A 12525-nucleotide genomic window follows, 5' to 3' on the forward strand; every position below is an offset into this window, starting at 1 on the left:
GGCCTCAACTGGACTACTGTGTTCAATTCTGGGCACCGCACTTTAGGGAGGATGTGAAGGCCTTAGAGAGGATGCAGAGGAGATTGACCAGAATGGTACCAGGGATGAGGGACTTCAGTGATGTGGAGAGACTGGAGAAGCTGGGGTTGTTCTCCTTAGAGCAGAGAAGGTTAAGGGGGAGATTGACCAGAATGGTACCAGGGATTGACGGACTTCAGTGATGTGGAGAGACTGGAGAAGCTGGGACTGTTCTCCTTTGAGCAGAGAAGGTTAAGGGGAGATTGACCAGAATGGTACCAGGGATGAGGGACTTCAGTAATGTGGAGAGACTGGAGAAGCTGGGGTTGTTCTCCTTAGAGCAGAGAAGGTTAAGGGGAGATTGACCAGGATGGTACCAGGGATGAGGGACTTCAGTAATGTGGAGAGACTGGAGAAGCTGGGGTTGTTCTCCTTGGAGCAGAGAAGGTTAAGGGGGAGATTGACCAGGATGGTACCAGGGATGAGGGACTTCAGTGATGTGGAGAGACTGGAGAAGCTGGGATTGTTCTCCTTGGAGCAGAGAAGGTTAAGAGGAGATTGACCAGAATGGTACCGGGGATGAGGGACTTCAGTGATGTGGAGAGACTGGAGAAGCTGGGGTTGTTCTCCTTAGAGCAGAGAAGGTTAAGGGGAGATTGACCAGAATGGTACCAGTGATGAGGGACTTCAGTGATGTGGAGAGACTGGAGAAGCTGGGGTTGTTCTCATTAGAGCAGAGAAGGTTAAGGGGGAGATTGACCAGAATGGTACCAGGGATGAGAGACTTCAGTGATGTGGAGAGACTGGAGAAGCTGGGATTGTTCTCCTTAGAGCAGAGAAGATTGAGAGGAGATTGACCAGAATGGTACCAGGGATGAGGGACTTCAGTGATGTGGAGAGACTGGAGAAGCTGGGATTGTTCTCCTTAGAGCAGAGAAGGTTAAGGGGAGATTGACCAGAATGGTACCAGGGATGACGGACTTCAGTGATGTGGAGGGACTGGAGAAGCTGGGGTTGTTCTCCTTCGAGCAGAGAAGATTGAGAGGAGATTTGATAGAGGTGTTCAACATTGTGAGGGGTCTGGACAGAGCAGAGAGAGAGAAACTGTTCCCGTTGGCGGAGGGGTCGGGAACCAGAGGACACAGAAGATCGAAAGGCGACATGAGGAAAAACGTTTTTACGCAGCGACTGGTGAGGATCTGGAATGCGCTGCCTGAAAGGGTGGTGGAGGCAGACTCAATGGTGGCTTTCAAAAGGGGAATTGGATAAGTACCTGATGGAAAGAAACTCGCAGGGCTACGGGGAAAGGGCGGGGGAGTGGGACTAGCTGAAGTGCTCTCGCAGGGAGCCGGCAGGGGCTCGAGGGGCCGAATGGCCTCCTTCTGTGCTGTAACCGTTCTATCATTCTTACGATCTCTGAAGAGCTCTACCCGATGCATATCTCTCTGCAATGTTTTTTAAATGGCATTAATAGAACGATCCAATGATAAAGGCGATTAAAAGAAACCGTAGAATCTTAGATCCGATGCATCTCTCTAGAACGTATTTTTCAACAAAAAGTTCTTGGACATCTTACGATCTCTCTTAAGAGCTTGAACAATTCATACCTTTTGAAATTTTTTATTAATGCAGCGATAGTATGAGAAATGCTCATAGGAGACATCTTACAATCTCCCTTAAGAGACACCCATCAAAGCATCCGTCTCTGGATTTAAAAGAAAATAAAAATTATGTGACTTCCGACAATTCCTGAAGAAGTCCGCCCGATGCGTATCTCTCTGAAATTTATTTTTAATGGCAAAAAAAAAATAAAAGTCCCTTCAGACAACAAGAACAAATTGCATTTATATCACGTTCCCCCAGTACTGGCACCGGGGAGTGTGGGCCTGGATTATGGAGCTCAAGTCCTAGAGTATATACATCTACCTCCGACAGTGCAGCACTCCCTCAGTACTGGCACCGGGGAGTGTGGGCCTGGATTATGGGGCTCGAGTCCTAGAGTATATACATCTACCTCCGACAGTGCAGCGCTCCCTCAGTACTGGCACCGGGGAGTGTGGGCCTGGATTATGGGGCTCGAGTCCTAGAGTATATACATCTACCTCCGACAGTGCAGCACTCCCTCAGTACTGGCACCGGGGAGTGTGGGCCTGGATTATGGGGCTCGAGTCCTAGAGTATATACATCTACCTCCGACAGTGCAGCGCTCCCTCAGTACTGGCACCGGGGAGTGTGGGCCGGGATTATGGGACTCGAGTCCTAGAGTATATACATCTACCTCCGACAGTGCAGCGCTCCCTCAGTACTGGCACCGGGGAGTGTGGGCCTGGATTATGGGGCTCGAGTCCTAGAGTATATACATCTACCTCCGACAGTGCAACGCTCCCTCAGTACTGGCACCGGGGAGTGTGAGCTTGGATTATGGAGCTCAAGTCCTAGAGTATATACATCTACCTCCGACAGTGCAGCGCTCCCTCAGTACTGGCACCGGGGAGTGTGGGCCTGGATTATGGGGCTCCAGTCCTAGAGTATATACATCTACCTCCGACAGTGCAGCGCTCCCTCAGTACTGGCACCGGGGAGCGTGGGCCTGGATTATGGGGCTCCAGTCCTAGAGTATATACATCTACCTCCGACAGTGCAGCACTCCCTCAGTACTGGCACCGGGGAGTGTGGGCCTGGATTGTGGGGCTCAAGTCCTAGAGTATATACATCTACCTCCGACAGTGCAGCGCTCCCTCAGTACTGGCACCGGGGAGTGTGGGCCTGGATTATGGAGCTCAAGTCCTAGAGTATATACATCTATCTCCGACAGTGCAGTGCTCCCTCAGTACTGGCACCGGGGAGTGTGGGCATGGATTATGGGGCTCGAGTCCTAGAGTATATACATCTACCTCCTACAGTGCAGCACTCCCTCAGTTCTGGCACCGGGGAGTGTGGGCCTGGATTATGGAGCTCGAGTCCTAGAGTATATACATCTACCTCCGACAGTGCAGCGCTCCCTCAGTGCTGGCACCGGGGAGTGTGGGCCTGGATTATGGGGCTCGAGTCCTAGAGGATATACATCTACCTCTGACAGTGCAGCGCTCCCTCAGTGCTGGCACCGGGGAGTGTGGGCCTGGATTATGGGGCTCCAGTCCTAGAGTATATACATCTACCTCCGACAGTGCAGCACTCCCTCAGTACTGGCACCGGGGGAGTGTGGGCCTGGATTATGGGGCTCGAGTCCTAGAGTATACACATCTATCTCCGACAGTGCAGCGCTCCCTCAGTACTGGCACCGGGGAGTGTGGGCCTGGATTATGGAGCTCAAGTCCTAGAGTATATACATCTATCTCCGACAGTGCAGTGCTCCCTCAGTACTGGCACCGGGGAGTGTGGGCATGGATTATGGGGCTCAAGTCCTAGAGTATATACATCTACCTCCGACAGTGCAGCACTCCCTTAGGACTGGCACCGGGGAGTGTGGGCCTGGATTATGGGGCTCGAGTCCTAGAGTATATACATCTACCTCCTACAGTGCAGCACTCCCTCAGTTCTGGCACCGGGGAGTGTGGGCCTGGATTATGGAGCTCGAGTCCTAGAGTATATACATCTACCTCCGACAGTGCAGCGCTCCCTCAGTGCTGGCACCGGGGAGTGTGGGCCTGGATTATGGGGCTCGAGTCCTAGAGGATATACATCTACCTCTGACAGTGCAGCGCTCCCTCAGTGCTGGCACCGGGGAGTGTGGGCCTGGATTATGGGGCTCGAGTCCTAGAGTATATACATCTACCTCCGACAGTGCAGCGCTCCCTCAGTACTGGCACCGGGGATGTGTGGGCCTGGATTATGGGGCTCGAGTCCTAGAGTATATACATCTACCTCCGACAGTGCAGCGCTCCCTCAGTATTGGCACCGGGGAGTGTGGGCCTGGATTATGGGGCTCGAGTCCTAGAGTATATGCATCTACCTCCGACCGTGCAGCGCTCCCTCAGCACTGGCACCGGGGAGTGTGGGCCTGGATTATGGGGCTCGAGTCCTGGAGTATATACATCTACCTCCGACAGTGCAGCCCTCCCTCAGTACTGGCACTGGGGAGTGTGGGCCTGGATTATGGGGCTCCAGTCCTAGAGTATATACATCTACCTCCGACAGTGCAGCACTGCCTCAGTACTGGCACCGGGGAGTGTGGGCCTGGATTATGGGGCTCGAGTCCTAGAGTATATACATCTACCTCCGACAGTGCAGCACTCCCTCAGTACTGGCACCGGGGAGTGTGGGCCTGGATTATGGAGCTCGAGTCCGAGAGTATATACATCTACCTCCGACAGTGCAGCGCTCCCTCAGTGCTGGCACCGGGGAGTGTGGGCCTGGATTATGGGGCTCCAGTCCTAGAGTATATACATCTACCTCCGACAGTGCAGCGCTCCCTCAGTACTGGCACCGGGGAGTGTGGGCCTGGATTATGGGGCTCGAGCCCGAGAGTATATACATCTACCTCCGACAGTGCAGCACTCCCTCAGTACTGGCACCGGGGAGTGTGGGCCTGGATTATGGGGCTCGAGTCCTAGAGTGTATACATAGAAACATAGAAGATAGGAGCAGGAGTAGGCCATTCGGCCCCTCGAGCCTGCTCCGCCATTCAATGAGATCATGGCTGATCATCCAAATTCAGTACCCTGTCCCTGCCTTCTCCCCATATCCCTTGATCCCTTTAGCCTTAAGAAATATATCCTACTCTTTCTTGAATATATTTAATGAATTGGCCTCAACTGCCTTCTGTGGTAGAGAATTCCACAGGTTCACCACTCTCTGGGTGAAGAAATTCCTCCTCATTTCAGTCCTAAATGGCTTACCCCTTATCCTTAGACTATGAGCCCTGGTTCTGGACTCCCCGGCCATCAGAAACATCCTTCCTGCATCTAGTCTGTCCAGGCCTGACAGAATTTTATAGGTTTCGATGAGATCCCCTCTCAATCTTCTAAACTCCAGTGAGTATAAATCCAATCGACACACTCTCTCCTCATACGTCATTCCTGCCATCCCAGGTATCAGCCTGGTGAATCTTCGCTGCACTCCTTCCATGGCAAGAACGTCCTTCCTCTACCTCCGACAGTGCAGCGCTCCCTCAGTACTGGCACCGGGGAGTGTGGGCCTGGATTATGGAGCTCGAGTCCTAGAGTATATACATCTACCTCTGACAATGCAGCGCTCCCTCAGTACTGGCACGAGGGAGTGTGGGCCTGGATTATGGGGCTCGAGTCCTAGAGTATATACATCTACCTCCGACAGTGCAGCGCTCTTTCAGTACTGGCACCGGGGAGTGTGGGCCTGGATTATGGAGCTCGAGTCCTAGAGTATATAAATCTACCTCCGACAGTTCAACGCTCCCTCAGTCCTGGCACCGGGGAGTTTGGGCCTGGATTATGGGGCTCGAGTCCTAGAGTATATACATCTACCTCCGACAGTGCAGCGCTCCCTCAGTATTGGCACCGGGGAGTGTGGGCCTGGATTATGGGGCTCGAGTCCTAGAGTATATGCATCTACCTCCGACCGTGCAGCGCTCCCTCAGCACTGGCACCGGGGAGTGTGGGCCTGGATTATGGGGCTCGAGTCCTGGAGTATATACATCTACCTCCGACAGTGCAGCCCTCCCTCAGTACTGGCACTGGGGAGTGTGGGCCTGGATTATGGGGCTCCAGTCCTAGAGTATATACATCTACCTCCGACAGTGCAGCACTGCCTCAGTACTGGCACCGGGGAGTGTGGGCCTGGATTATGGGGCTCGAGTCCTAGAGTATATACATCTACCTCCGACAGTGCAGCACTCCCTCAGTACTGGCACCGGGGAGTGTGGGCCTGGATTATGGAGCTCGAGTCCGAGAGTATATACATCTACCTCCGACAGTGCAGCGCTCCCTCAGTGCTGGCACCGGGGAGTGTGGGCCTGGATTATGGGGCTCCAGTCCTAGAGTATATACATCTACCTCCGACAGTGCAGCGCTCCCTCAGTACTGGCACCGGGGAGTGTGGGCCTGGATTATGGGGCTCGAGCCCGAGAGTATATACATCTACCTCCGACAGTGCAGCACTCCCTCAGTACTGGCACCGGGGAGTGTGGGCCTGGATTATGGGGCTCGAGTCCTAGAGTGTATACATAGAAACATAGAAGATAGGAGCAGGAGTAGGCCATTCGGCCCCTCGAGCCTGCTCCGCCATTCAATGAGATCATGGCTGATCATCCAAATTCAGTACCCTGTCCCTGCCTTCTCCCCATATCCCTTGATCCCTTTAGCCTTAAGAAATATATCCTACTCTTTCTTGAATATATTTAATGAATTGGCCTCAACTGCCTTCTGTGGTAGAGAATTCCACAGGTTCACCACTCTCTGGGTGAAGAAATTCCTCCTCATTTCAGTCCTAAATGGCTTACCCCTTATCCTTAGACTATGAGCCCTGGTTCTGGACTCCCCGGCCATCAGAAACATCCTTCCTGCATCTAGTCTGTCCAGGCCTGACAGAATTTTATAGGTTTCGATGAGATCCCCTCTCAATCTTCTAAACTCCAGTGAGTATAAATCCAATCGACACACTCTCTCCTCATACGTCATTCCTGCCATCCCAGGTATCAGCCTGGTGAATCTTCGCTGCACTCCTTCCATGGCAAGAACGTCCTTCCTCTACCTCCGACAGTGCAGCGCTCCCTCAGTACTGGCACCGGGGAGTGTGGGCCTGGATTATGGAGCTCGAGTCCTAGAGTATATACATCTACCTCTGACAATGCAGCGCTCCCTCAGTACTGGCACGAGGGAGTGTGGGCCTGGATTATGGGGCTCGAGTCCTAGAGTATATACATCTACCTCCGACAGTGCAGCGCTCTTTCAGTACTGGCACCGGGGAGTGTGGGCCTGGATTATGGAGCTCGAGTCCTAGAGTATATAAATCTACCTCCGACAGTTCAACGCTCCCTCAGTCCTGGCACCGGGGAGTTTGGGCCTGGATTATGGGGCTCGAGTCCTAGAGTATATACATCTACCTCCGACAGTGCAGCGCTCCCTCAGTACTGGCACCAGGGAGTGTGGGCCTGGATTATGGAGCTCGAGTCCAAGAGTATATACATCCACCTCCGACAGTGCAGCACTCCCTCAGTACTGGCACCAGGGAGTGTGGGCCAGGATTATGGGGCTCGAGTCCTAGAGTATATACATCTACCTCCGACAGTGCAGCACTCCCTCAGTACTGGCACCGGGGAGTGTGGGCCTGGATTATGGGGCTCGAGTCCCAGAGTATATACAGCTACCTCCGACAGTGCAGCACTCCCTCAGTACTGGCACCGGGGAGTGTGGGCCTGGATTATGGAGCTCGAGTCCTAGAGTATATACATCTACCTCCGACAGTGCGGCACTCCTTCAGTACTGGCACCGGGGAGTGTGGGCCTGGATTATGGAGCTCAAGTCCTGGAGTATATACATCTACCTCCGACAGTGCAGCGCTCCCTCATTACTGGCACCGGGGAGTGTGGGCCTGGATTATGGGGCTCGAGTCCTAGAGTATATACATCTACCTCCGACAGTGCAGCGCTCCCTCAGTACTGGCACCGGGGAGTGTGGGCCTGGATTATGGGGCTCGAGTCCTAGAGTATATACATCTACCTCCAACAGTGCAGCGCTCCCTCAGTACTGGCACCGGGGAGTGTGGGCCTGGATTATGGGGCTCGAGTCCTAGAGTATATACATCTACCTCCGACAGTGCAGCACTCCCTCAGTACTGGCACCGGGGAGTGTGGGCCTGGATTATGGGGCTCGAGTCCTAGAGTATATTCATCTACCTCCAACAGTGCAGCGCTCCCTCAGTACTGGCACCGGGGAGTGTGGGCCTGGATTATGGGGCTCGAGCCCTAGAGTATATACATCTAACTCCGACAGTGCAGCGCTCCCTCAGTACTGGCACCGGGGAGTGTGGGCCAGGATTATGGGGCTCGAGTCTCTGGAGCGGGGGCTCAAACCCACGACCTTCTGACTCAGAAGTGGGCATGCTACCCACTGAGCCACGGCTCACACTAGATGCAAAATCGGCCACTCGACTTGCAGTCCAGAGATGGAGTTCCGGAGAATCAGACTGTTTCTCTCTCTGAATTACCTCTTCAGATTTGGCAATGTATTTTTTTTTAAACGTATGTCTAGCAACGTCTTTTGCCTGTCTCGTCAGTTCCCGAGTTATAACAAACATAGAAACATAGAAGATAGGAGCAGGAGTAGGCCATTCGGCCCCTCGAGCCTGCTCCGCCATTCAATGCGATCATGGCTGATCATCCAAATTCAGTACCCTGTCCCTGCTTTCTCCACATACCCCTTGATCCCTTTAGCCTTAAGAAATATATCTAACTCCTTCTTGAATATATTTAATGAATTGGCCTCCACCGCCTTCTGTGGTACAGAATCCCACAGGTTCACCACTCTCTGGGTGAAGAAATTCCTCCTCATCTCTGTCCTAAATGGCTTACCCGTTATCCTTAGACTGTGACCCCTGGTTCTGGACTCCCCCGCCATCGGGAACATCCTTCCTGCATCTAGTCTGTCTAGTCCTGTTAGAATTTTATAAGTTTCAATGAGATCCCTTCTCATTCTTCTAAACTCTAGCGACTATAAGCCCAATCGACCCAATCTCTCCTCATACGTCATTCCTGCCATCCCAGGTATCAGTCTGGTGAATCTTCGCTGCGCTCCCTCCATGGCAAGAACATCCTTCCTCAGATAAGGCGACCAAAACTGCACACAATACTCAAGGTGTGGTCTCACCAAGGCCCTGTACAACTGCAGCAAGACATCCTTGCTCCTGTATTCGAACCCTCTCGCTACGAAGGCCAACATACCATTTGCCTTCTTAACCGCCTGCTGCACCTGCATGCTTACCTTCAGCGACTGGTGCACAAGGGCACCCAGATAAGGTGACCAAAACTGCACAGTTTTGTTTTCACAGGAACGTATCTCAATGAACCCAAGTTCATGAGCTCGTCCACACCAGGTACAAACAGCAGGGTGCACGAGCTCACTTACGCACACATCACCCCTCACAGGGGACAGACAGAGACAGACAGCATTGACGCTCTGACCACGCTCGATCAGCTCCGACGGGCGGGTCACTTCGGAGCAGACTCGAGGGGCCGAATGGTTTACTCCTGCTCCTAATTCTTATGTTCTTAGTTAATGAGAGCAGCTGCTAGTCTCTGGCAGTCATCTATTGGGCAGAGGCCGTGGATAAGAACCTAAATTAAATGGGGAATTACCCCCCCACCCCGCCGCCCCCAGACCCCATCGTGAGGCGCAGGCTCGTCAAGAGTGCACCAGATAGTTACGGATGAGGAAGCCCCTTTGACCGCCTCAATTCATTATTAAGATGCATCACGGACAACGTGGACCACTTTCCATACTTCGGGAGCCTCGGCAGACGTCGATGGCGAAGTCCAACACCGCCTTCAGTGCGCCAGTGCAGCCTTCGGTCGCCTGAGGAAGAGAGTGTTTGAAGACCTAGGACCTCAAACCCAGCACCAAGCTCATGGTCTACAGGGCAGTAGTGAAATATATTCAAGGAGAAGTTAGATATATTTCTTAAGGCTAAAGGGATCAAGGGATATGGGGAGAAAGCAGGGACAGGGTACTGAATTTGGATGATCAGCCAGGATCTCATTAAATGGCGGAGCAGGCTCGAAGGGGCCGAATGGCCTACTCCTGCTCCTATCTTCTATGTCTATGATACCAGCCCTGCTGTATGCCTCAGAGACATGGACCATGTACAGCAGGCACTCAAAGCACTGGAGAGGTACCACCAACGCTGCCTCCGCAAGATCCTGCAAATCCCTTGGCAGGATAGGCGCACCAACGTCGGTGTTCTCGCTCGGGCCAACATCCCCACCATCGAAGCTCTGACCATGCTCGATCAGCTCCGATGGACGGGTCACATTGTCCGCATGCCCGATACGAGACTCCCAAAACAAGCGCTGTACTCGGAGCTCCGGCACGGCAAGAGAGCCCCAGGTGGGCAGAGGAAACGCTTCAAGGACACCCTCAAAGCCTCCTTGAAAAAGTGTAACATCCCCACCACCGACACCTGGGAATCCCTGGCCCAAAGACCAGAGCGCAAAGTGGAGGAGAAGCATCCGGGAAGGCGCCGAACACCTCGAGTTTCTTCGCCGGGAGCAAGCGGAAGCCAAGCGCAGGCAGCGCACGTCAACCCAAGCACCCCACCCACCCGCCCCTTCAACCACCGTCTGCCCCACCTGTGACAGAGACTGTAGGTCCCGCACTGGACTCATCAGTCACCTGAGAACTCATTGTTAGTGTGGAAGCAAGTCATCCTCGGTTCCCAGGGACTGCCTGAGAAGAAGACGACAACTGCTCACAGGAGAGACAGACACACTCGTACATTACTGCTCACACTCACCGACAGACACACACGTCTAGAAATCTATCTATCTCCTTCTTAAATATATTCAGTGACTTGGCCTCCACAGTCTTCTGTGGTAGAGAATTCCACAGGTTCACCACCTTCTGAGTGAAGAAATTTCTCATCTCAGTCCTAAATGTCCTACCCTGTATCCTGAGACTGTGACCCCTCGTTCTAGACCCCCCCAGCCAGGGGAAACATCCTCCCTGCATCCAGTCTGTCTAGCCCGGTCAGAATTTTACACGTTTCAATGAGATCCCCCTCTCATTCTTCTAAACTCTAGTGAATACAGGCCTAGTCGACCCAATCGCTCCTCATACGACAGTCCTGCCATCCCAGGAATCAGTCTGGTGAACCTTCGCTGCACTCCCACTATGGCAAGTATATCCTTTCTTAGGTAAGGAGACCAAAACTGCACACAGTACTCCAGGTGTGGTCTCACCAAGGCTCTGTAGAACTGTAGTAAGACATCCTTGCTCCTGTACTCAAATCCTCTTGCAATGAAGGCCAACATACCATTTGCCTTCCTAACTGCTTGCTGCACCTGCATGTTTGCTTTCAGTGACTGGTGTACAAGGACACCCAGGTCCCTCTGTACATCAACATTTCCCAATCTAGCACCATTTTGTCCACTCTCTCTCTGTCTGTCTTTCTCCATTCTCTACTCTCTACTCCCTCTCTCCTTTGACCCCTCGTCCCTCCTGTGACCCCTCGTTCCCTCCTTCGGCCACTCCCCATCCATTGGCCACTCCCGAGGTCATAAAAGGCGCTGTAGAAATGCAACTTACGTGACACCACGACCAGAGGGATGAAAAATACTTTATTAATTTTGAGACGACAGACACAATAAGTTACACAAAAAATTTCGAACCATTACGCGCGCGGTATTTTACGGGCAGGAGCGGAAAGACTTGGCCGAACACTGGCGACGTCGCCCGGCGCATCGGAAACCCCGCTCCGCAGCGCCGCCCGCTGGCCGCAGCCTGCAACTACAGCGTGACTGTTGACATAACAAAACTGACATGCAGCTCACAGTGGAAGTGTATTGAACATCGCTGCTCTGATCTTAAACTTAGAAACATAGAAGATAGGAGCAGGAGTCGGCCATTCGGCCCCTCGAGCCTGCTCCGCCATTCAATGAGATCATGGCTGATCATCCAAACTCAGTACCGTCCCTGCCTTCTCCCCATATCCCTTGATCCCTTTAGCCTTAAGAAATATATCTAACTCCTTCTTGAATATATTTAATGAATTGGCCTCAACTGTCTTCTGTGGTAGAGAATTCCACAGGTTCACCATTTTCTGGGTGAAGAAATTCCTCCTCGTCTCAGTCCTAAATGGCTTACCCCTTATCCTTAGACTGTGACCCCTGGTTCTGGACTCCCCCGCCATCGGGAACATCCTTCCTGCATCTAGTCTGTTTAGTCCTGTTAGAATGTTATAAGTTTCAATGAGATCCCCTCTCATTCTTCTAAACTCGAGCGAATATAAGCCGAATCGACCCAATCTCTCTTCATACGTCATTCCTGCCATCCCAGGTATCAATCTACTGAATCTTCACTGCACTCCCTCCATGGCAAGAACATCCTTCCTCAGATAAGGCGACCAAAACTGCACACAATACTCAAGGTGTGGTCTCACCAAGGCCCTGTACAACTGCAGCAAGACACCCTTGCTCCTGTACTCGAATCCTCTCGCTATGAAGGCCAGCATACCATTTGCCTTCTTAACCGCCTGCTGCACCTGCATGCTTACCTTCAGCGACTGGTGCACAAGGACACCCAGTTCTCGTTGCACTTCCCCTTCTCCCAATCTATTGCTGTTCAGATAATAATCTGCCTTCCTGTTTTTGCCACCAAAGTGGATAACCTTGCATTTATCCACATTATACTGCATCTGCCATGCATCTGCCCAATCGCCCAACCTGTCCAAATCGTACTGGAGTTTCTCGGCATCCTCCTCAAAGCACACACGCCCACCCAGCTTTGTGTCGTCTGCAAACTTGGAGATATTACATCTAGTTCCCTCGTCTAGATCATTAATATATATTGTGAATAGCTGGGGTCCTAGCCCAGCTGGTCC

The 12525-nt window shown here is 52.5% G+C and overlaps 1 protein-coding gene across 1 annotated transcript in view; it reads right to left on the bottom strand.

The window, feature by feature from the left end:
* The window catches only part of LOC147084842 (uncharacterized), a 34687-nt gene that overhangs the window by 16262 nt on the left and 5900 nt on the right, over window positions 1-12525 (bottom strand). The gene's annotated exons all lie outside the window — the stretch shown is intronic.

Source organism: Somniosus microcephalus, unplaced genomic scaffold (genome assembly GCF_052327205.1).
Source record: "Somniosus microcephalus isolate GS21.2 unplaced genomic scaffold, FLI_Smic_1.0 unresolved_chr9, whole genome shotgun sequence".
NCBI lineage: Eukaryota > Metazoa > Chordata > Chondrichthyes > Squaliformes > Somniosidae > Somniosus > Somniosus microcephalus.